The sequence below is a fragment of the Ptychodera flava genome, chromosome 10 (assembly GCF_041260155.1).
Source record: "Ptychodera flava strain L36383 chromosome 10, AS_Pfla_20210202, whole genome shotgun sequence".
Classification (NCBI taxonomy): domain Eukaryota; kingdom Metazoa; phylum Hemichordata; class Enteropneusta; family Ptychoderidae; genus Ptychodera; species Ptychodera flava.
Window position 1 is genome coordinate 16,000,968 of NC_091937.1, and position 26,702 is coordinate 16,027,669.

At 37.7% G+C, this 26,702-nt stretch overlaps 1 protein-coding gene across 2 annotated transcripts in view; it reads left to right on the top strand.

Annotated features, from left to right (window-relative positions):
* The first annotated feature begins 240 nt into the window (after nucleotides 1–240).
* Nucleotides 241–26,702, top strand: part of LOC139142118 (uncharacterized protein PF3D7_1120000-like) — an 81,220-nt gene continuing 54,758 nt past the window's right edge. For both annotated transcript variants that reach the window (XR_011554301.1, XM_070711947.1), the window contains exon 1: nucleotides 241–947. The gene's annotated coding sequence lies outside the window, so the exon portion shown is untranslated. The remainder of the gene's footprint in view (nucleotides 948–26,702) is intronic.

Genomic DNA, 26,702 nt, shown 5'->3' on the forward strand with positions numbered 1-26,702 from the left:
CCTCCTTACATACCCATTAATTTCACCTTTTCAGATGACCGGCATTATTCTTGTCCAATTCCTTGGCCTGCTTTGATTCGTGACTGGCTCTCAGCCTGGGCTTTCAGTGATTTCAATGTACTAGGAACACCCGTGCTGTTAATCTGATCAGTAGTCCAATTTTTCGGTCATGCTGGCCCACTTTATTACACTTTCTCATTTTGGTGTGATAGATTTTCACAGCGACACCCATTTTTGTAGCAATTTTTCAGGCTCTACTCGAATACGGGCTCGACTGACTCGCAACCGATCATAACAGCGGGATCCGGTAGAATATTGTGATAAGATGGCGAGCGGGAAACCATTACGCCTTCGTCTTGCAACCTGAAGAACTGCATTAATCTCTTTACGAGCATGTATTTCCACTACAATTCAAAATATGGGCAATTTCTCGTCCATGATTAGATCTATGTCCTAGCACATGCGATTTGGCAACTATTATTTCAAATGATCTCAATGGGAATACCCTCAGGACCGAGCTTTACCCTCCCCGCAACTTAATAGAACAACCCAAGCGAATGCTTTTCAATTTCCAATGGCAATTTTACTGATTTTCCTAGTATGCTTCGCGGAGCTGGCGAACGATATCGTCTGCGCGCCGGTGAAATTGTTCAAGGGACACAGGGCAGAGCGCGGAGTTTCATCAGAACCATCTTGATTCCACCATTCTGCCGGCTAACCACGTCGACAAACGCCACCGGTGTTTCAGGCCGAATGCATGTGACCGCTACTCGCTGTGAAAGTGTCTGTCACCCTGAGTAATAAAACCAAGAATCGACCAAGTCGACATCTACGGCGGGGGTGATACCAGCGCCCACGTATTGCGGCTGATAATTCCTCCATGGAGCGAAACGACCTCACTCAGTAACCAGACCTCAGAAGCTCTGTCAGTGTTTATAACGCTTAAGGTGAGTGGCAACATTTGTACCTCGTTTTTCGCGCCATAATTGCCGATCATAACATCCATCTCGATCTCAAGATTGCTGGTTTATTGACACGGACGACAACCACACAACAATATCCCTCACAAACACATTCGAATACAAAACCCCCTTTTAAATTGATTCGTAGATTCGTGCACCTAATACACATGTCCTGCACCTTCTTCCTATTTACTGAGACGCGGAGCTTAAAAAATGATAAATTCATCCGTTTTGAAGGCAATAAACTACCAAGCCTTACTTACAGTCAGTCGTTGACAGCAACGACGATTACACAATCAGCACACTCATCAAAAGGTAATTATTTGATCTCAGAATTCGCGCGTAACACAGAAGCCACAGAAGGGCCTAGTGCGTTGTTGCTCGTAGCAACAGTGACCAAGACTGCACGCGGAGCGAAGCCGCCGTGTATCATCCTTTGCAAAAGTGCACTTTTTGTGATCAATATTGCAGCTGACCGGCCTTTTTGAAAATGCAGCCGCCCTAAGTAATTGCATGGGAACATTGAAAGATTCTCAGCAATTGCCGCTGTCAGTTTTATACCCGCTAGTATTTTTGACTCGTTAATATTTCAGACTGGGAAAATTGTTATTCTCGTGCACCTAATGGACATTATCTTTCGGCAGAAAAAGACAGTGAAAGGAATTCAATTTGGACATCCTTCAGATATCGAGAATTCTTTCAAAATGTATGATTCTATCTATTATGTTTGTCCGACTCCGCCTGTGTCTCAATAAGGTATCACTTGACTGACAGTCACTCCCTCTGTCTGTCTCTGTAAGTTTCACTCTGTCTGTCTGTCTGTCTGTCTGTCTGTCTGTCTGTCTCTGTCTGTCTCTGTCTCTGTCTCTCTGTCTCTCTCTGTCTCTCTGTCTCTCTCTCTGTCTCTCTGTCTCTCTCTCTCTCTCTCTCTCTCTGTCTCTGTCTCTCTCTCTCTCTCTCTCTCTCTCTCTCTCTCTCTCTCTCTCTCTCTCTCTGAAACCTGAATCAAGCGTATTTTATGCTAGACTAGCACAAAGTCACAGAACTGTGAGTCATACTAGCTTATCAAAAAAATGGTCTCTTGAGGGTTGAAGCTTTATCTACACATAGCCAGTATCGTCTCATGACCACCTTCCGAACGCTGGGCGCTTTGCGTCGCATCGAAGCCATGCAACAGAAATTACACTCAATTTCAAAGCGAATTATCTCGTCTCCCTCTCTAATTGAACGAAAGCACCTTCGCTGGTGGATGTGGCGACAATGTGCAATTTGCGTTTCCTGGGAGGGAAAGGGGATGAGATATAGACAGCCGTAATTGCGACCACGCTGCTCGCAGATAGGAGACAGATGCGACGTGTTTTGCACTCCTGAAAACACACATGTTATTTTAGAGCAAGTCTTGGCGCTACTCGACTCGGATATTTTCACAACATTCGCTGTTGCACACTGCTAGACCAGTCATAGCCGTCAAATGATTGCTTGTTTAGATCTGCCGCCTTCGGCAACACAGGAACTTGCATTAACGAGAAAGCAGCTCTGGAATAATTCTGCGATAAAATATTGACATAAAGAAGATGTCTTTGCGTTCCGTCAAGGGCTCAGGAAACGGAAAATTTGAGAGGCGATTTCGTTTCCATGATAACGGATAACCTGTCCCATCCTTCAAGTCGCAAATGTTTTAGGAGCGGAAGGGCGTAATAGGAAACTGATGCGTAATCGGACCGTGCGATCACCGTGTTTTCCAGATAAGCAACCATATTTAACGTCATTGCTATTCTTTCGAGACCGAAGGGAAAGATTAGACGGAAGGAAACATAGAAAGAAGATCAAACGACTGCTTTGGGGTTGTTGATTTGGCTTTGGTAGAGATACGACATCTCTCTCTCCCTCTCTCTCCCTCTCTCTCCCCCCTCTCTCTCTCTCTCTCTCTCTCTCTCCCTCACCTCTCTCTCTCTCTCTCTCTCTCTCTCTCTCTCTCTCTCTCTCTCTCTCTCTCTCTCTCTCTCTCTCTCTCAGTATCGAGATGTCCTTGTTAAAATGACAGTGCTCTATGCTAAAAGGAGAGCGTTATAAATAATAACACAAATTAATTCAAGTACTAACATGATTGGAACTAATTTGGGATAATTGGATTTTCACTTTTTCAAATTTCTCAAAAGTGTTTGGTGCCCTGGAGATGAATGTCGCAATATTGCAAATTACTCATTAAAACAAGCGTGTTATGTAAAAAGAAAAGCAGATATGATTACATTTATAGATTAAATCGACATTACTTCACCATCCAATTATCCCAAATTAGTTCCAATCGTGTTTACTAAGTAATTATATCTGTTACTTAACTTTCATCCATCTAGCAATCTTCAGACGTGCAAATGCAAGTTAAGTAGTAAATATAATTACTTGTACTTGAAGTAATTTGTGTGACATCTTTAACTTAACATAGATAAACACAGATGTACACAAATTTATATCTAAATATGTCTATATGTCTATCTATTATATATATATATATTTATATATATATATATATATAGATATATAGATAGATAGATAGATAGATAGATAGATAGATATATAACTTGTATAATGTTAGCGTACCAAAAGATCGTTTTATTTTTCGGCCGATAGTTCTCTTGAAATCATCTGCGAGGAAAGTAAACACATAGCCTGGTGTAAGAAAGTCATTCAGAATCGACAAAGTTTAATTCTCGCTACTTAAAATTAATTCAATTCTCCACTAAAATACCATCGACGTAAAATATTAATTCAGCATTTTACATTAATCCGCGAAATTTACCATGCTTTTGGTTATGTAGCGTGACAGCCCCAGTATTTTCCGATGAATTTTCCAACGCAAAGAACATCAATGAATTCTCGATTCGAAGACGTCGTTAGCATTATCTCCTTGTATACGCTTATACTTCCCCTTACGCAATTTGCATAAAACTAACCACAGTCAGTTGGCGACGAAAAAGATGCATACGTATGTATGAAAAAGCAGGAGCATGACGAGTAATGGTCATGCGCACGATTATATTCACCAATATCGCATTTGCTTCAACACACACTCCGTTGTCTGATATGTATTTCAGTGACTTACAGGTATGCTTGTTTACTTTAAAGAAAAATGCGTAAACAAGAGGAGTGCGCATGTTCACACCTATACCGTGACACTACGCCCGCCGACAGTGAAGTTAACACTGCCGTCGTTGTTATTGAACTCCTGACTTCAAAAAGCCACGCGTCATTTTGATGTAGCCTCGGGGGGTCACGTGACATGATGTGAGATTGGCCATGTAACAAGGCGTCCATTTTGCCACAATAATGATTAACTGAACACGATTCTCTGCTGATTAATCGGGCAACTGGTTGATTACGCCTTAAGCACTCCAAAGAGTAATTTCATCTGGGCCATTAATATTATGAAAATGTTTTTGATGAAAATATTATACGACATTGACGGATGGCTAAGCACATATTACTGATCATGAGAATTATCGATCGTTATACACTATTCGTGTTTCCTTTTGGCTTCGTTCTGCTCGACATCCAAGATTACATCATCCCTTTTGGACATCAAATATTTGCACTCGAAATGAAAGCGATATTCCTTTTTCCGGGAATATTGCCTGAACTTGTCGAACAATTCCTCTGCTTCAAGAACAATACCTAGTTACAATAGGAGACCATTTTTATTAAAATCACGGTGAGTACCGCGTAGTGAAGGAAGCTGGTTTACAATGTTCCCGCCTGAATATCAAAGCAATAAATTGTCTTCTTGAGGTAAAATGCGCCTCGGGGATATATAGAGATATTCGGAGTCTCACATTTTTAAAAATCTTTTCTGATCTACCACATGACGGGCTCCTTTTAAAAGCTCTTGGGGTAAGAAAATAATTTCACTGTCTTATTTTTCCGCCTTAGAATGTGGAATATTGTATTTTCCCCTCTACGTGTAACGCAGGGATGGCGGCCATTTTGAATTTCAAATATCGGTAAATGTTAGGTGATTTGTATCTCAAGTACCAAGCTTTGCATGCTGACCCCTGATTTTCATTTTTGATTTTGTAAAAGTGTGCATGTAGTTGAAAGTTTTATTGAGGAAAGTTTGATCAAACGTTCGTCTTGCACTTTCGAGGCGCGTACTGCCTTAAACATGTTTCTCGTTGATGTTATACCTTTAACAGGCTTAAATACATGCTTTCGGTATTTTACCTTAATTTCGTTTTAGGAATTTATACTTTCACTCTTGCCATGAATTCTTAGTTTTAATGCTGGAGGGGTCGTTCACCGACACACATTAAGCACATTTTTATTTTCCCCGGCTCTGAATCAAATATATATATACCCATGAATGAGCTGTATGAGCCATAAGTGTATAACTCTGAATGCATCAACCAGGTCGTCATTCCCAGATATAAATTTCATAATATTATAAATTAGAGCCCAAACATGGGACTATGTGTCTGCGGATAGGTGGACGTAAAGAGGGCAAATGGTCTCCTGCCTCGAGGGTAGATAGTCCCATGTTCGGGCTATGTTTTTATGCCCCTCTTACATAGTTAAGTTTCCCTCCAAATCTTTGGGTTTACATACAAATGACAATTGTATGCTTTCCCATTTTAGATGAAAATTTGTCAAAAAATAGAACGATTTTCATCGTCGAACGGCGCATTGATATATTCAAACCACTGTTATGCGGTTTATCTAAATTTTTATTCATAATGTTGTAAAAACAGTATTTCTATGTAAAACATTTAATTTGATCATTTGTAAACTCAAAAGTTGTCAAATTGAAAATAGTTCCGGTTCACTTTCAGTCAAATGATGACTATGCGGGCGATGTTCGATATACGAGGCATGCATTAAAGGAATTTCGGTGCAGAATTATGGTTTACTCGTAGAACTTTCTCGATTAGAAGGCTGTAGGAAAACTATTGAAGGTTGAATAATTCTTAAGGATATTATTTGGCGTGGGAGGAATCAGGATAAGGAATCATCGCTAAAATGCGACTTTAGCCGAAATCGGAAAGGTTTAAAGATTGTTTTCATCGTAGTAATGCCGGTATTAATGATATTAAAAATTGCGAACTTCACTTTCCAACTCTTCATAATACTGCCCAGTGGAAATAATCGCTGGCTGCCTACATTCAAATAAAGCCACACTTGCGATTTAATCGACTGAAATGCCAACATTGCGTTCGAGGTAATTAAATGCAGTCACATGTACTTCAACTCAGATCGTATCTTAGATTGTTTCTGCGGTAATTACAAATTGAGAGTAGCGCACGAGGGGCTTCAACTTGCGACAAACTTTGCAGTATGTGGATGTTCCCGCCGTCTCTTCCGGGACAAACAGAATGTCTGAATGACATACTTTATACTGTTGGATACTTTCTTCTCACATATGGCCGCCTGTGACAGATTAGTTCCCCAGCAACAAGGACACTGCAAGCTGGTTTCCGAGGCAACGACGCAAGGGTCAAGCGCTTGCTTTCGATCTGTGGAGCATATAAATGACATTGGTTGAGACGCAGCGCTTAATCACGTGTTCCGCTTTTTATTGTCATTTTCTTCTCACGTACGTTGACAAAACATTACACCGTGCGGTCAGCTTAACGCATGTTTGACTTTTATGGATATCGCCTCTTAAAACGACGACTTTAGAAACTTGCACACTAAATAAATCATCGTCACTATCATCTACATTAACGGTACTGACAGATCTACTTATTCACGCTATATTCAAACGGCTACACTTAGTTATTGACGTAATATTACAGTCCGTTCTTGAAAAACAAATCTATCTACCTACCTACCTACCTACCTACCTACCTACATATCTATCTATATCTCTATATATCTCTATATCTCTCTTTCTATCTATCTATCTATCTATCTATCTATCTATCTATCTGTCTGTCTCTCTCCATAATATACATATATTTGGATGATACTAGTAAATCGAATGCATAAAAAATTATATATCTATATATCTATATATCTATATATCTATATATCTATATATATAATATATATATATATATATATATATATATATATATATATATATATATATATATATATATATATATATATAATACTTACTGAACAGGATTTGATATGATACCAATTATTCGAAAGCACTTAAAAATCCTGGTGTTGATGCTAAACCTACCTTCGCTTTAGCCATGGTTGATTTTTCCGTCATCCATGACCTGAAATCATTACGGTCGACAAGTTTCTTTGAAGGTTAACGTAAATTCAATAGCACTTCCTCTGAAACTGAAAGCGTTGTGCTGACATAATCGATCCGTGCAGTGGTTTCAAGGGAGAGTACCGGCAGCTGTCCTCTATGTAATTCGATCATGTGAATCAATTTGCATCTATTCTCGCTAATGGCGTTGTCTGAGCGAAGTGTTTGCTACTGTACGTCACGTCAAATTTCGACCTCTCGACTCTTGCCTATTCTTCTATAGCAACGTTGAGTCAGTTTCTATTCTTCTATAGCAACGTTGAGTCAGTTTGAAGAAATCCTAAATATTATATAAATGAGAAACAGAAATGTTAAGGATGGTACACTGTATATTGCGCTGACTTGAGGAGTAAACATTTTGTTTAAGGTCGACTCTCAAACTTTTACAATTCTTTTCTGATGGCGGCCATTTTGAACTTCAAATATCGATTAATCTTGGGTGATATGTGGCTCTAGTACCAAAATTTGCACGGTGACCCTCAATTTTTTTTCTTGATGGTGAAAGAGAAAGGTTAAAATATTCCTTAAGGAAAGTTTTAGCAAAAGTTTAAGTCTTCCACTTTCGAGGCACATACTACATTAAAAAGCATAGTTCTTAATGTATTGGTAACTTCATTTCTCAGTGCCTCTTTGTCATATTCATGCAGTATATCGCGCTGTCAAGATACCTGTGTTATGTTCCACTGTAATTTAAAGGGAAATGGTCGTCGGAACTGCGCCTGTGCGAGTTTCTTGTTTACAAAAACCGAATGTATTTCGTGCGCGATTTCTAGATGCATCTCATCATCATAGCTGCAACATTTAAATCATACGAAGTAGATTATGACAGACATGTTTTAACTTTCATCAATCACCATTGTACCTCGCATAAATTGTTTACATTGGTCGTATGGGTCCCATACGACCTTTGAGCGAAGTTCCGACGAATGTATCCCTTTAAATTGCTTTGGTCTATAATAAATGAGCTCACCAAATTTTGATTCAAGATGGCGGAAATAACTATCATGCAAGGATGTATAGAAAGCATAAAGAGGAAGATTATGTATATGCATTGCTAATTTGCATAGTGAAAACTCACATTTCACCAAACACCGTTTAAATCCATAACTTTTTATTCTTTGTGGACCATCGTCATGTTGAATTAGACAATGCTAAGACATTAACCCTTCCATGCCTAAACCCCTACATATCTAGGTAGTTTTTGTAAGTACCAGAAGGTAAGGACTGAAAGGGTTAAACCTATATCAAACCAGGCAAACAGAATCCTATGCTGCACACTAAGAAGACGATAATATAGTTTTTTAAAGAAATGAGAAATCCATGCTACAGGGTTCAGAATTATTATTAAAATCCACAAAGGGTGAGATTTAAATATAATGAAAGAAATGAACCCTGAACTATGGGTTGCCAGTAGTCTTACTACAGAAATTAACCGTTTAGACGGCTTGGATGAGTTTACTTGAAATTGCAGCAGATATAGTTAACCTCCAGCAGGACCAAGATTTATCTTGTATTCACCCAGATAATATACATATACTGAGTCAGATAAGTAGTGATATGTCTTCTTTTTTCTGTGAGCCGTCTCATTGCCGCCGCTTCAATCCCAGGTGCTCACATTAGCTCTTGTTGACTTTGACTTGTTAAAAAAGTTAATGTTTCAATTTGAAAGTTTATCAAATCATCCAATTTGTTTACAGATAGTTTATTGCAGCAAACGTACTCAATAAAATCACTATACGTCTATATTAGTTTGTGGTTGATGCGTTCTACTTCATAGAAAACAATTTGCATAATTGACAAGATAAGACACGGATAATATTTTCTAAAGTATGGTACTAAATTTAATGGAAAGTTGAGGAAAAAATTGATCTTGTTGGCAAAAAAAACTATGTATTTAACCTTGAAAGGGCAATTCATTACGGAGCAGTAGCTTGTAATATCATTGTAAATTTTTATCATTATGATTGCTTCATATAATGTATAAATTGTTAACTTATTAAATAGTATTAATATATTAATTATTATAAAATATAAAAATTGATCGTGGGTCACCATGCAAATTTTGGTACTAGAGAAACAAATAACCCATGATTTACCGATATTTAAAATTCGAAATGGCCGCCATCTCTGTGTTAACACTATGGGAGAATAATTTTTCCAATTTCGAAAACTAATAGTGAAAAGTTTTCTTACACCAAGAACTTTAAAATGAACACCCACAAGTGGTATATCAGAAAAGAATTGTAAAAGTTTGAGAGTCCTAATATTTAAAGCCATACCGGGCAAAATGTGTGAAATTGACAAGTAATAGTATTACTTACGTGTTAATGTATTTTGATGATGGGGATTGGAAGTGAAGAGTATCAATTTGAATAAGCGATGACGAAAAGAAATTTGCGTAATTCAGGGTACAGTCGAAGTTGTTTAGACCTACAGAATTGCATTTACTCGCCTTCAAATGATCGAATCATCGGCATAACTTATCTAAAAACCATTCGGTTTACACCTATTCATACTCGAGAGCTCTAATTTTTAAGAAAATCCAAAGTTATAAAGCGATGACATGCACTCCCACAATAGACCAAGAATGATTGTGATAAGGCTTGTCCCTGAAACAGACATTTAAAATTAATCGACAGCATTTTTAGCTTTACTTTATAACTCTGCGCAATTAGGAAGTCTGAAGAACGATGGCATTCTTTAATTAAAACGGATAATCATACACCATAAAAAAGAAAATGCCATTGTCAGCGCAGAGTGTTTACACTTTCATTAAACATATAACATGCTGCAAAATTAATATCGTAAAGGATAGATGGATTGTCGCTTGAAAATTAACACAGTTTTCTTTCGGGCTATCATGACGTTTACGTTAGGCTTATCATGAATTCAGAGAATTCATATTTATCGCAGCGATAAAACGCCGTCGGCCCAACGCTTGCTCAGCGTGACGTTGATGAATTTTCCGTTAATTCTAAGCCTTGCCAGAACGCTAATATCCGTGGTAGATCGCCTTTCAAATGATTGCAATATAAATTTACACTGACCACACCGAAAGCGTTGCTCATTTGTGTTTACTAATATGATAAGCTATCCTGAGGATATCGTATCGATGCAATGCGATAACATGTAGTCGTGACTTCTCTCCCTCGGCATCGTGTTTGTCATTAACAGGAAATACTTCTTTCGACAGTCTATGCGTTCTCAGCGTTAGCTGATCCGCAGTACGGCGTATTTCAAATGATTGCAATATATACACCAACACCGAAAACGTCGCTCATTTGTGTTTATTAATATGATATGCTACCCGCATTGATGCGATACGATAACATATAAGATTAGTTCCCGGATTCTCCCCCAACGGCATCGTATTTATCATCAACAGGATATATTTCTTTTGTCAGTCTGTGTGTGTCCTCAGCTTGCACATGCAAATCGAATGTGGGGTTGGAAATGAGAAAACGTCGCAAGCAGCTTAAAAACTGAAATTTGATTCCATCTAGCCTTCAACTTCAGGTAAACTTCCCTCATTTGTTTTGTCTCTTACAGGATACAATATTTTGCAACTTGTGGTAGAAAGAAATCTAAGTTCACAATGTTTATCACAAAATAGTTTCTCAGAAATTACTTTTTTATGTCAGCTCGCTTGTTGATCGTCAAAGTATCGCCTCATGCCGTTTTACGTTATCATACAATTTTATGTCCCGTCTTCGGAATCATGCGACCCCTAATCTGATCCCAAATCCATTTCGAAAAGTTTTTATTCGAAGTCTTGCTACTGATTGCAAGTGTGCCGTCTCTCGTGCTCTTTAAAATTCGGTCCGCGATCTTACTTAACTCACGTAAACACATCAATGATCCGATTTCTCTGTATTTTGTGAATCTGTCTTGACAACAGATATGTTCCGATCGCCGTTCAAATTGAAACTGCGAATCACAAATGCCACTAGACTCACGTGATGTGGGCACCGTTCATCGGCGATTGCTGTTGCAATGAGCTGAGAAATCAACGGTGATACATTTCGACGTAATAACACTGCTAATGCTCAGATATTTTTCCAAAATCTGATTGGAAGAAATCTCTTCTTGACAAGAACGCTAGAGAATATATAGTTACAGCTAACTTGTTGTCGTCAGTGAATATCTCGAAAGAGTGCGTACATGTTAACTTAATACCGTTATCACACTAAAACTCTGAGGCACATATAAGCATGTCGTCATCACATCATATTGTGACCACACAAACAAGAGGGTTAGCTTCCATTAAGATAGTGTTCGCTCCGGGAAAGATATTCGACTCTCAAACTTTTACAAAACTACTTAGATCTACCATTTCTGCTAGCTCATATTGAAGCTGCTAAAGCAATTAAAATTTTCAACGGCTTATTTTTGTGAATATCGAACATTTAGATTTTCCCGTAGAGTTAACACCGGAATGGCATTCACTGTGAATTTTGGTAAATGTTAAGTAATTTGTTTATCCAGTACCAAATTTGCACAATCGCATCCTTTGACCCCCAAAAGACGTCTGTCTATGACCTCTGTGAAGAGTAGGTCACTGTTCTGCGCGGAAAAAATGCTTAGAAGTATGCTTGAGGAAAGCGAAAGTTTATGTCTTTCACTTTCGAGGCGCGAAACAATTGACCAATCAGCAGTGACGCAAACGATTTCTAGTGTTCCCAACACGTGCTCATGACACGTACTCCTGTCTTGTCGCAATTTTACGAACCAATGTCCACGCTTTACAAACAACCCGCGGATATGCAAGATGAAATACGAGTAAGCCAGTATAATATATGACCATATGACGCTGAATCTACATTGTGCCTGGATGCACTTCCGGAAAATTAAGTTTGGCTATAAAACTAGTCTTGCCCATGATTGTATCTATAAAATTTAATTATTTAACGGAATATAACACATAAAAAGAATTTAAACGTGGGGGCACTTTACTCATGTTTCTAAATCTTAGTCTGTGCCAGCGGCTTGTACAAATACGTGGTGGATACGTTTGATCTCGAACTATAAAATTCATGAAAGTTTTCTAACCCTGATCCAAGAAACTTTCAAGACCTCCGTTAAGCACGCATTTATCGCACCATTGCAGTGATATGACATAAAATGTAGTCCAAAAATCTTATCCATTCAAGTTTAGACATTACCAGGTCTGTGTATAGGCCTATATTATAACCCAAATAAGGTACTATGTGCCCGAGGGTAGGTGACTGTAAAGAGGGCAAATGGTCTCCTGCCTCGAGCGTACATAGTCCTTTGTTTTGGCAATAATGTTTTTTATTACATGCCTCTCTTACATAGTTTTCACTCAATATATGTTTTGGTTTATTTGCTAATGACAACCATGTGGTTTATTTTTATGTCAGACGAAAATCCGTTCAAAAACAGAAAGACTTTCATCGTCGAATGGCGCATTGATATATTTATATTCAAATCACTATTATGTGGTTTATCCATTTTTAAACATAATTTTCTAAAAACCGGGTTTCCTGTGTAAAACAATTTTTAATTCAAAAGTTGCCAAGTTGAAAATAGTTCCGGTTCACTTTTAGTCAAGTGATGCCTATACGGCCACCAACGTCATCATCAAGTTACCATTGAATCCTATGGAACGTGCGACGTTCGAGGCATGTAATATAGACATTTATTGTTTACAACATTCAGTAGGACCATCGTGAATCACGAATAGTAAGGGGTGGTATCAGTTGTCCGGCATGCATGGGTAAGCATACCCTGCTAGCATGCTACAAGCGTCAGGATTGGTCCAAAGTGGACAAACTTGTGAGTGAAGCAATTCAATGAACCACTTAAGCCATAGTTAAGTATGCTGTCACTCGTCATAAGAGTGGGAGAAGTATCATGTTTCTCCACAATATCTCCATATCTTCTATAGAATTTTTTGAAAGATATTATCAATCTACTTTCCGAATATACCCGTCTCACAAGTTAAGAGGCTAATGCGCTGTGTCTTATTCGGAAATCCTCGTGTGAATCACAAGCTGTACAGTATCTCAGAAGCTGAAAGAGATACACCATAAGCTGGCGCTGAGGGAATATTACTCGACACGAGGACAAGTTATCGTTTTAAAATCAAAATCATCCCTCTCGTCATACAGCTTTGATATATGAAGCGGAGTTTTTACTCTGTGTTTTTTCCTCAATCTCTACGTCATCAGGATAAATATGATTAAGGTAATTTGATATGCCTGGATTACCCAAGCTCAACAGATTATAGATATATCTGTGGGTGTTGTTAAAACGCCTCGCCGGTGTTTTTGGCCCTGACTTGTACAGAGATTGAGGCAACTCGGCTTCACAGGAGTATAGAAATAAGTCAGCAAGAAGGGATACACGGTTTGTAACCATTGGTATATGCCTTCAATGATCTGTCGTATTATAAAAATATTAACCATTTCAATAATTTTATCATCGGTGTATTTTTCTTTGGCATCCATGATGTTACTGAAATAGCCTGATTGTGATGGATAGCAATGTATTTATATATTCTGCTACCATTTTTTGTGCAGGAACGCTTACTTCACAATAAATGACAGCCTTCGTGTTTTAGTTTCTCATTGAGCGTGACGGTTAAAGAGCGGAAAAGTCAGAATAAATCAGCGCATTTTTATACAATTCGCATTTTGGGAAAATTATTCATTCAAGAACGATAAAAATACACAGGCGACTATTAAGGTTAGATATTAATAGCTTAGGCTACAAGCTGCAAGAATAGCCACTCATATAACACTGATCAAATGTGTCCGCACTTCAGGCAGCAGTGCTCGATGTCTAGCGCGTGCAGCTATATTTAGTAGCACACCTGTAACCACGAACAGTGCTATTCTTTGCATCGATAGAAAACCAACAACTTAACTGGACAGTAACTGAAATTTCTTTTTCACTATTTTTGTTTCCTCATGTCAATTGCAAGTTATTGTTCTACTCCCCAAAGAACATTGAAACACCCGCTATTTAAATTGTCAACACAGAATCCTCTATATGTGTAAATGCACAGTTTTTGTTTACACTTTCTAGTCCGGACCCAAATTCACTCGTCAACAATAACAATGCACTCTACACATGTACTGAATGGGTTGACAAACTGATTGCTGTGAACCTCAACATGCTTTTGGAGTTGAACAAGAAACTGTAATTGACATTTAAAAAAATTGTCCAAATTTAACCACAGGTGCATTAAATGGACAAAATACGGAAACTGTAGGAAAAAATTACACTGTTGTAAAATTTGTCGTTTTTCAATACATAATTCTTTTTAAATCCTTGCAAAAATTACTGCTTTACTTTTTTGGGCATGTAACTGTAATGTCATTAGAATCCAGCGTCTTTTAGTGGAAAACAAACACCAAGGAAACGATTTCATTTGTCTGCCTTATAATCACAGTCAGCCACAAATTGGATGATAAGCTGTACAAGCAAGGGTGAAGACACGTCCAGATTGAATATATACATGTCTGCTTCGATGAATGCAAATGAGGCCAATTACGTCTTCTGTCTACAGCACCTGTCATCCGGCTGAACAGTTCACTCAGCTTTACGACTGCCTTCAGATCTCACACTCCTTCAAGAAGGTACAGCTTTTGAACGCAGTAGGGCGAATAAAATCACCGACGTTTACCGTTACAGATATCGTTGAATTTGATCATGACACGTTAGTGAAATATTGGAGCACGGTGGTGCGTGTACTATGTGCATGATCACTGTGATTTCACAAGGTGAGCTTTCAGGTCATGATTTTCGGTGACCCACTACTCACACAAAAATGACGTCTATTGAAACAGTTGATATTTTGTTTATATTTTGACAGCCAATTACGAACAATAGTTATCTGCTGAACAGATGATGCCTTTAAACAGTTTGGCAATGAATCACGCGAGATTTCACATAAAAAGTGAAGACAGCGCGCAGTTTTGTACATGACTGAGAGAACAACACCGTAGTATGTAGGGCACGTTTTCGAGCGCCGAGATGGAAATCCGTTCTCTTAAATAATTTGATAAACATCAGCTCTCGCTGCAACGAGAAATAAAATCTGCCCTGCTTATTTTCTAGGTGGACAGTTTAATGTTATCGATTTACTGTAGACTAATCTTTAATTTAAAGTCATCCGGAGAGAAAACTAAAAGCCCTGTCAAATGCTCTCGTCTTGGAATCAGGCGTTTGCCTTGACCGGTCACCTCAGCGCAAGAGTGACGGCTTTCAGCTAGCAAATTTAGTGTGAGATTTAACGAGATTTCCAGATAGCTCTCGAATCTTCTCGCTTGTTTGCTAACGTTACACCCTTTAAATAAATGGAGATTTTATTCTGTTAATGCTGTGATATCAACGACGGCAATAATTTATTCGTCTGCTTGATCTCGCTTGCCTTTAGTGACTCTCGCAAGACAACGATGCTGCATGGAAGTCACGAGATTTCAGTCAATCCTCTTGTCTATCGGCAGAGTTTAATACTGAGAGAGACTGAGAAAAACATGTATATATGCAGTTGCCGATTCGAATAATTTACATGGCAGCGTAATAACATAGGTGTCAAATTCGCTTGGGTTGCTGCATGAGCCAAACTCACCAGACTACACAACCTTGAACTAGCCGTTTACGACAAGATGCGTATCGTCAAGTTCATCGTGGTACTGCCAATAAGCTATAGTTTTATCAGTGTTAATGCATGTGCTGGGTATAAGACGATATACTTCAACGCACGTCGTTCTCACAAGACATTTTAAAAAATAATTCTCAAGCTGATACTGCATAATCTAACAGGTTTAAAAATGCAAAATCTATCAAACGAGAAAAAGAAATACGAGTCTTTTGAACAATATCGACAGAGGGGGGTACCGTCGTTATATCTTAACACGTCGAATTCCATAAGCGCTTCCCGCTGTTATGAATCAGTCTAGCATAGACCACATCATGTTCTAAAACACCATCAGGCCCTGCAGTGTTGAGGTAATAACTTCCAAGCAGTATAACACGATTCATTCCTTTCGACTGGTACAAAAGTTTTTAAAAGTGAATGAGCAGTATTTACAACGCATTGGGAAATAAGATAGAAATAACGGAAATCGTGACGGAAAATCCAAGCTTGTCTGATTCGTTTAGGGCCTGGAGTGTCCTGAATCACCTGAGTTGAAGTCATTTCTGAGAACGATGTCGCGCCTGTGGGTGTAAAGTAATAAATTGGAAGTATTCTTGCACGATTTATGCTCTACAATCGTTAGGAAGTGCGAATCATTTTTTTCGGCGCATTGGATAAAATTAAGTCCACTTTCATTAGTGCCAGATTTTCATGGCCTTTTACAGTAACCCCGTTCGCGGTTTTTGTACAGACATATAACGACAATATGTTCAGTACTTTGTTCGATGTCCCAGCTGTAGCTTCCTTACTTAATCCACACAGCATTTTTGAAGGGCCCGGTATAAAGCTTGGAAATATAGCCCACAGATATAGTTTATGGTTGACATTTAAGTCAGAATATTACGTCATTCTTCAACAATTAAAACGCAAGGCGCCTTCTCTAAGGTAAGCTTAAAGTAGTGACCAACAGCCGAATGCTGGGATTTCAACATGCTTCAACGAACAGACAGAGAAAATACTCGGTGCGTGGAACAAAAAACCTTTGAAAGAATGCACAATTATTCATTTTCCTTACGATAAGTGCGCCCAGAGGACAGATTTAAAAAATATTAAGTTCTCGAAATATGTACATTTCTCTCGCTGCAAGCATACAGCATCAATTCATTTTCGATTCAATCAAGAAGTGATTTTTTCCTCAAGAAAAGACACGGAGATAGACATTAATTTTTAATGTAATAAAACGGTAAATCTAAGGCAATACGCTCTCTTATCCTCCGTACAAATAACTTTTTTTTCAGCGCTAATGCCTACTTTATTTCATCCTTGATCATCAAAAAGAATAGCTGGGAGCACAGTCTATTGTGTTTCAACTTTCCATATTCATCGATAGTACATTTATCAAGAGGGCTTGATGTATTTGTCATGGGGAGTAAAATCATGTTCCAATGCAATATCACCTTGTCGTTGAACAAATCATAACATAAAACGCCTGCCATAACTTTAATGTGATGATTGAACGGCATCCAGTCGCATTTCTAACAGTGTGAGAAGATTTCTTCTTTCGATATTTCGCGGTGCATTGTCGTCGTTTGTGAAATCAAGTCATGTAAACGTGCGGCGAGATTACTCAGATTGGAGATGACTTCAATAAATAATAATATCATTTGGCTAGCAAGATAAAATAGTAAAAACAATATATTGGGTCACTTCTTTCTTGTCAGAACAGATAAACGACCGTAGCTTTGACGGGCAACGATATCAACTTGAAAAATTGAAGCCGTATCTCGTGTGCCCATGGCAACCGTACCAAAGCGTGATGCATATCGTTTGCGCAGATTGGTTGACCATTCTCCGATCCACAGTTATATAAATATTGGGGTTTTTTTATACCTGATCTCCTCATTAAAACCCACTTATATGTGATTCTGACTTGTGAAATCCTCTCTTTTTGATAAAAGGCGAAAAGGTGTGCGTCTGAAACTTGGCTTAACCCTATTTGAATGGTAATCTACTTTAGTTTTGGCGCCTTCCTTGTTGCGGATCGGGAAAATACGCTCTTGGATAATGATGAATCGCAGAAAGGCACCCAAAAAATATTGTTTTAAACTTTCTATTGACATGCCTTCAAGAAATAGGGTAGTGCGGCCGGGAACTTTTTTAATTTTGATTTTTTCATTGAGTTTCATTGCAAAATCATGCATGATGCGGTAAAAGTTTAGGATCGGAGAATTATAAATAGGGTAGGTTGAGTTACAGAAATAGGTCATGATATTTTCCATATAGTTTAGGTAACGGTTAGTGGTGTATCTGTGTTCTCCGGTCTCGCCAAAGCAACGCAAAGAAACGAATCATGATCGGAAATGTTTGCTTCGACAATCAGTTAATGTTTTCCTACAAGAAATTCACACTTTGAGCACCGTAAATGCATTGAAAAATCAGACAACAATAGCAGACGACAATTTGTTGTAATCTAAGGAATATCTTGTACACTGAAAAGTTGTGTTCAAAGGTCATCTGCGTATCTGTGATATTTAGTTTTGATTTATATAGAGAAAGGAAATAAATATTAGACATTGACGGAGGCAAGTGAGCCAGCAGTGATTAGGGTGCTATGAATTGGAGGTTTTCCTTGGATAATTTGTAACGGACTAGCTTTGGGAGGATGGAAGTTCGAGACTCCAGCATACTGATGTGCCTTTGGACACTTGACTGTGCCTTGAGCAAGTGTGAATTTAAAGCGTGAATTTAAACGAGTGGATTTAAAATAGAATGCATGACAATCATGCACGAAATGCAATACTTCCCAATAAGGTAAATTTCAGGTCTTGCTGCTACCATCGCAAGGCATGATTAATCGTCCTTAGATTTCAACTATCACCAACATTAAGATGTATTAATTGACAGTCCTCCGACAAACTACATTGTACCATTAATATGGTAGCACGTGTACATTCGCACGATCATCCGGCCATGGAATGGAAATCGTCTTGTAAAATTCTCTTCTAACTGCTCAACATCTTTTCAAATCATGGACCACTCGTTTGTGAAATCGCGATCCCTTTTATTACCAGGAAGTCATTATTATGAGTTTCTTATGGTTCATTTCCAGTGCTGCATGGCTCTCGTTGTCCCCTCAAGTGCGGCGATTCCCAGGGCAGAACAGCCCGGGGCGATGATGACTACGGGATATATCGCTTGACGACCGGCAGTATCTCAATAAACCCGAAGTATGATACGAGCCGACTGTCAACGAGACACAGGGATATATAAGTCCCAATAAACACGTGCGCGTCAGTCATATTAATAACACGAAAGCAGTAGAGTGCACTGCGGGGAGAGATACCCATGAAAAAATCGTTTATTTCATATCAACAAGCTCCCATTTACTGACCTTTTATGGACTTACTTCCAAACTAAAAAAAAATGAGTGTTCGAATTTCCATGACAACGAATAAGTCGATTGTTCTTCCCGGAATTCAACTCAGGGTTCAGATCTACACGTGACATGTTTGTAAATTTTAAATTAGAGCTTTCCGATTCAATTAATTTGCTGTACAACCTCGAGTCCTCGCGAACTTGACCGTACTTTTATATTTAATTGATATAACCATAACCAATACATCAATACATGTCATTTTCTTAGAAGATGGGAGCAAATTTACATTATGTTTGTTACAAGCTTTACGTGTACAGCAACGAATCGAAAGGCTGCAGTGTGATTTTCCTACCATTGCAAGATATCATCGTGTCTGACGAACGGTGAGAAGTCGCGATGAAAAACATCCGCAAACTCGGTCGATTGACGAACAGACGTACCGCAAGGTTTACTTGATTACGGGTTAATGTGAAAATTACTCAAAAAATATCGTTCCGGGTGAAATCGATATGTGTGAATAGTCCAGTCAATCTACGAGATTTTGGCACCTAACCCACCACAAATTGCAACAGAATTTTTTTCTTCAGAATGCATTTTAATGAGGTACCCAGAACAACATATTAAAAGTTTACTCGAATCCACCTTGGGGAAATATGTCTAATTTGCATAAATCAAATATGGCGGCCAACCATCAGACAAAATAACATAATTGGCTATATATCACATATTAAACACGCTATTTCAGTGATTTCAAAGTCTGAAACTAGTTATTTGGCTCAGGGAATCATTTTGGAGGTATAATGTTTCATATAGGCACCTCATTAATTTGCATAATTCCAATATGGCGGCCAACATTCCTACAAAAGACATTTTCGGTCATACACCACGTATTAAATATATTTTTTAGGCATGGACAAAACAATTTTCGAGATGTTATGATTTGCATAGGTAATTTGTTAATTTGCATAAATCCAATATGGCGGCCAACATACCTACAAAAGACATTTTCTGTCATATACCACGTATTAACCCTTTTGGCGCCAAAGTCTATTTTTGTCAACTTTATAAAATGTACCACAGTCAATTTTTCTCTTTTTGCCAAAATTTTGATAAAAATATGTAGCTGCTGAAAAATGATATCCATTTGGTCCAAACTTATGAAAAAAACCGTACAGAAAAGTTCACAGAAATTGGTAAAATACTGCATTAAAATGTTGGTGTAAAAAATTACAGCAGTCAAAGGGTAAACAAGCCATTTCTGTGATTTCAAAGTTAAAAGTGTATATCTTTGGCATGGACAAACAATTTTTGAGATGCAATGATTTGCATAGGTACTTCGTTAATTTGCATAAATCCAATAGGGTTGCCAACATACCTACAAAAGACATTTTCTGTCATATACCATGTATTAACCCTTTGGGCGCCAGAGTCTATTTTTGTCAACTTTATAAAATGTACCACAGTCATTTTTTCTGCTTTTTGCCAAAATTTTGATTAAAATCTGTAGCTGCTGAAAAATGATATCCATTTAGTCAAAAATTATGAAAAAACGTACAGAAATGTTCACAGAAACTGGTAAAATATTGCATTAAAATTTTGGTGTAAAAAATTACAGCAGTCAAAGGGTTAAACAAGCTATTTCTGTGATTTCAAAGTTAAAAGTATATTTGTTTGGCGTGGACAAATGATTTTTGAGGTGCAATGATTTGCGTTGGCACTTCGTTAATTTGCATAAATCCAATACAAAAGAAATTTTCTGTCATAAAATGTATTGAACAATCTATTTCAGCCATTTTGAAGTTTAATTATTTTTCTTGAGCATGAAGAAACACCTTTTATGGTTCAATGTTTTTAAAAGACACTTTGATGATTTTCAGAAATTAAATATGGCTGCCAAATTAATGCCCAAATAGCTTCTAATTTAAAGAAGGTTATGGTAGAGTTTTTAGGAATTTTTAGGAATAGGAATATCAAGAAAAACTGTCGACAGGGCACTGCCACCTAACGCACTGTATTTTGCTCAAAATATATTTTTGCAAATATTCTTCCAATTTTTATTAATTTGTTAACCCAAGATTAAAAATTGGTTAGATTCACCTTTTAGTTTGGCAAGCAGTCGTAGGTTGTATGATATAGAAGGGTTAATGTATGCAAATGTATGCAAATCACCCGAATTCCTGCTTTCCTTTTATCCGAATTTCAAGATATCCAAAGAATATAACTCTGTTCTTGCTGGGTCATATTTTCTGAAATTTTTACATTATGTTTTTAAATGCTATATAACAAAACAACTACTCTGTTTTGCAATAAAATTCTTACATTTTGAATTAGAGGCATTTTTATTTGCTAACCATGATTTTAAGCACTTTTTTGAGTGTCAGTCGTTCAGCCCATGCCATTTAGAATGAGGATATACTCTTGTTTCAAGTGAAATATTACATTTCACAAAATAGTTTGTACGGGTTTCCTTGTCATCTTAGATGAGAAATATTCCTTCGAAAAAACTGTGTTGGCAACGTGCAGCTCCACCTTAAGTCCTTGAAAATTTATTTTTAAAAATATGGAAATATACTGTAAAGTTACTTACAATAACGATCCTTTAAGAATAAAAGTTTATTTAATAGGTGCCTGTGATACCTGAATTCGTTAAAATACCCCATAAATATATTGTATTTTGAAAAGAATGTTAAAGCAAATTTGGTAGACTTACATATATGACTTCCGAACGGATTAAAATACGTATATGTTGATGTGCGTTTACTATTGAGATGTAAGAAAGTCATGCAATTTCAATTATTTGTGATTTTTCTAAATATGACAACCGTTAATGATTGTTAGTCATCTAATAATAATCTATTTCTGAATATAACATTGGATTCATCTGTGTACGGCATTATTTGTGATTTTATAGGTGCTTTATACTCTACAGTGTTAAAACATGTAATCTTCAATGTTTTCTGTTTTAAAAAAGTAGTGGACAAAATCTTTAGTTTCTAATTTAGACTGAACCCCTTCCTTATGGACGAGTGCATCTTTGGTACATCCCCCTAGACGATAGGCAAGAAGTCATCACATATAAGAGCAAAAATACAATAAACACAACAAAGATAACGCAAAAAATAAAATAATGTGACATAACACATACCACAATACAGACAAATTAAAACTTAGCGCTGATGCAAACAATATCAGACTTTTAAAAACTTGATCAACACACAAACTCACAAAAATTGAAATTGTTAAAATTAATTCAAACAACTCATTAGCCCAACAGAATCCAACTGTTACACGATACAAACATGTACATCTGGAAAAATGACACTCGGAAAAATGACTCAAGATGTACTTCTTTGTATTGTGTAATAGTGTTGGATCCTTTGTTTGGACTAATTGTAAGTCTTTGCTAAAGCACACAGTTTTCAGATTTTTTTGAGTTTGTGTGTCCATAAAGTTTTTATGAATCTGACATTTGCAATAGTGCTAAGTTTCAATTTGTGTGTTATGACATTTTTTATTTCGGTCATATCATTTTTTCTGTTTTTTTTAGCTTTGTTGTGTTTATTGTATTTTGCTGTTATGTGTGATGACTTCTTGCCTATCATCTAAGGGATCTTATAAAGATGCACCCATCCACAAGAAGGGGGTTCAGTCTAATTAAAAGCTAAAGATTTTGAACACGTCTTTTTTTAACAGTAAACATTACAGATTACATGCTTTGACACTGTAGAGTGTTAAACACCCTTACAAATTACGAAAATGCCGCACACAGATGAATTCAATGTTATATTTAGAAAGAGAATATATCATTCAGAAGACTAACATTCATTAACAGTCGTCATATACAGAAAAATCAAAATATTTTAAAAATGAATGTCCAAGGACTTAACAGTGTCTTCTTGATAGTTTCCTAGTGCTAAAAACTATACCAAAACCGTTATTTATATTAGAAGCTATTAAGCCATGGGCATTAATTTGGCAGCCATATTTAATTTATGCAAATTATCAAAGGACCTTTGTAAAATTGAGCCACTAAAAGTGTTTCTTCATACCAAAGAAAAATATTAAAACTTTAAAATCAAAGAAATAGCTTGTTTAATGCGTGGTATATGACCGACAATGTCCTTTGTAGGAATGTTGGCCACCATATTGGATTTATGCAAATTAACAAATTACCTATGCAAATCATAGCATCTCAAAAATCGTTTGTCCATGCCAAAGAAATATACTTTTAACTTTAAAATCACTGAAATAGTTTGTTTAATACGTGGTATATGACCGAAAATATCTTTTGTAGGAATGTTGGCCGCCATATTGGAATTATGCAAATTAATGAAGTACCTATAAGGAACATTATACTTCCAAAATAATTCCCTGGGCCAAATTACTAGTGCCAGACTTTGCAATCACTGAAATAGCTTGTTTAACATGTGATATATAGCAAATTATGTTATTTTGTAGGACGGCTGGCAGCCATATTTGATTTATGCAAATTAGACATATTTCCCCATGGTGGATTCGAGTAAACTTTTAATATGTTGTTCTGGGTACCTCATTAAAATGCATTCTGAAGAAAAAAATTCTGTTGCAATTTGTGGTGGGTCTAACCCTATTTTGACTGGACTAATGTGTGAATAGCGCGCCACTCGCAGTAATAATCGTGCGATAGGCTGCAGTTTGGCCCCTTAAGTCACTAAATAATTAACTTCGGTAGTGGTACTGGCAGGATGAAACATCTCTGCAGAGAATCTCAACTCAACGCTAGCTCATTAGCGGCAATCTAATGACTTAAGGATGCATGGCTTTTCATTGGCGTGCAAATTGAGTTTAAAGGTCACCGGCGTCGGTTAATCATAGCCGGTCGACAACGGCAAATCGCGCTCTTTCTTGAGTGAAATTTGAAATGCCTATTGACTAGTTCCGTTCCGAACAATAACGCGATAGATTGCTTACACATTTTCTCTCATCATCATTCCGGATAAAGTTTGCATGGAGTGATATTTTTGCAATTACTTACAGGTCATAATATGTCCCTAAGCAATCGCACATAGAGGTCTTCATCTGGAGAATCCAAATATTTGCATGGTTGACGCGGTTTTTTTTTCAGCCTAAGGCTCCGACAGAGCTCGGCACATTTACCTCGCGACGGTTGAATGGTTCATTCCGCTGCTAATTTGCCGGTTGATAAATTTGGTTCAGAGGGTCAGCGTCATTTCAACGCATAATTCCATCTGAAGGAACTCGTTTTGCCTTAATTGCAGGGTACAATTCAACCCCGGCGTCTGAACCGAACGCAGTCGCGAGAGCGGCCTTGTTATTAAGAGGCATGCCAGCGTACATCAGAACACGGATCTGTTTGATATCTCATTCTGGTCTTACCTCTAATGATGTGCGCGCAAGCGGAGATGTTCATCCCCCGACCGCTTTGAACATGCAAAACCCCGACGACGCTAATTTTAGCGCGAAATCAACACGTGTTTAGCGCCCCTTCTCCTGCGATTCAAGAGGGACGCCGAGTGTTTGAAATGCTTCAGCGGCGATGTCTTCAAGCATCGTAATCAGCGAATCGTTGCGCGATTCATCTTCGTTGGCGCGTGTCCGTAAAAAAATCGCAGTCAAATTCTCCCCGCATTTTTATTGAAGCTCGATATTCCTCTGCGCATAATCAAGTTTGGAGCAGTGTATGATGCTCAATTTCTCCCTCAGAATAAATCTGATAAAGAAGATTGTTTATCACAACTCCACTTTCCTCATTAAAAGCTCTATACCTGCGGGGAGTGGGGGTGGGGGTGGAGTTACTCCCAACATTTTCATAAAGTGGGTGCGGGCCTGGATGAAAACATCTACCCACGTATATGTTCTGGTTTTTCTTAAACAAATTTTGGAATTTTTACCTTCAGTCTATTGCATGTGAAGGTGTTCCTCAAGCATGGGAACATTTCCCTATGTACCCATGATGAGTTTCTTTATCCGATGAAAACTTTACCCATGTTCAAGGATATTTTCGTGAAAAAGTGGACCACTTAGGCGGCACATACCCGTCACCTTCCTATTGGAGCATCCCCGGGGGGCTCCTGAGCTGTAGCCTTTTGGTGTATTTTTCATTCTCTTTGTTTGCTTCATAGAATACAGTTTGAAATGCCAAGTGTTCAACTTTACAGACAAACGAAGCATTTTTGTTTATAATGTATAATGATGATGTTGGCACCTGAATGTTAGTCCAGACAAGAATTCATTTGCCAACATAAAAACTGCATATTGTAAAAAACATGTTGTGAAATTATTTATATTTCAGCGTACTTTAGGGAAAGAGGGAAATTAATATTCCTATTTTTGTTACATCACATGGATGTCAGCTATAATTATAGAAATGATTAATGTTATTGATACCCAGGAATATTACGATTGGATCATTAACAGAGATTTTCTCTGACAATGCTGCTCAGCGTTGGCTCTGTATAGTTCCAATTATTTCATGTTTCCAGTATTATCTCATAAATACTGACAATGATCAAATCGTCAGAAGTCATTGTCAAAGCTTTATTTTCACGTTAGCAGATCTATTAGAACTTCAGTTTGTCACTGACATTGTCTCATTTGTGAAAATGTGGTCAAAATTACAGCTGCTCGGCGTCACGACCATACCGAACAGAAATGGCAAAACAAAGTTCATTGCATGCTGGTGTCTAATTATGTTGGGGTACTTTCCTTTTATTGATGATGTTTTCATAGCTGTGGAAACGCAGCTATCTGTTGGCGAGGTAGCGTGCGTCGCTATGCGGGTCAAAGGTCAACCCCGCGGGGTTGACCTTTGACCTGCAATAGCGAACCACGCTACCCCGCCAACAGAATGCTGCGTTTCCACAGCTAATGTTTTCACTACCTGTGTTTTGCATTTCAATGGCAAGTTTTTGTCCTCTCCAAAGGAAGTCGAAACATCCAGTATTCAGCGTGTCAACACAACGTATATACATGTAACGAGTGGTGTTGTTGTTTATATTTGAATTGCGGTCCGGACTAGAATTCACTTAATAACAATGAGGTCTATACATGCTCAGGCTGAGTTGACAGGTCGCGAGTAAATATCGTGTATCTCATCATTCTTTTGGCACTAGAACTAGAAGCGGCAGTTGACATACGAAACAAAGTTAATGAAAACAAACAGAGAAATTTAAAGCTACTGGTCCTTTAATTTCAAAAGTGAGGAAGACGTTTTCTTGCTAGAGTTGTCTTTGTGAGGACTCCTACGGCAGAACTAGCACTATTGAATGGTCTTGACGTCATCGAATTCCGCCCAACACACGTTGGATTGTTTACCACGTCTGATACTTTGTCCCGTTATTGGTTATCATGATGACGTCGCATTTTAATCAAACAACAAATTATGCAGAGAGAAAAGATGATTTAATGAAATAAATGAAATCATGTGGAAAATAAATGAAATCATGAAATCATCATATTTAAGCGTTTTCTGCTTAACTCATCAATCAGAATTGTTGTCTT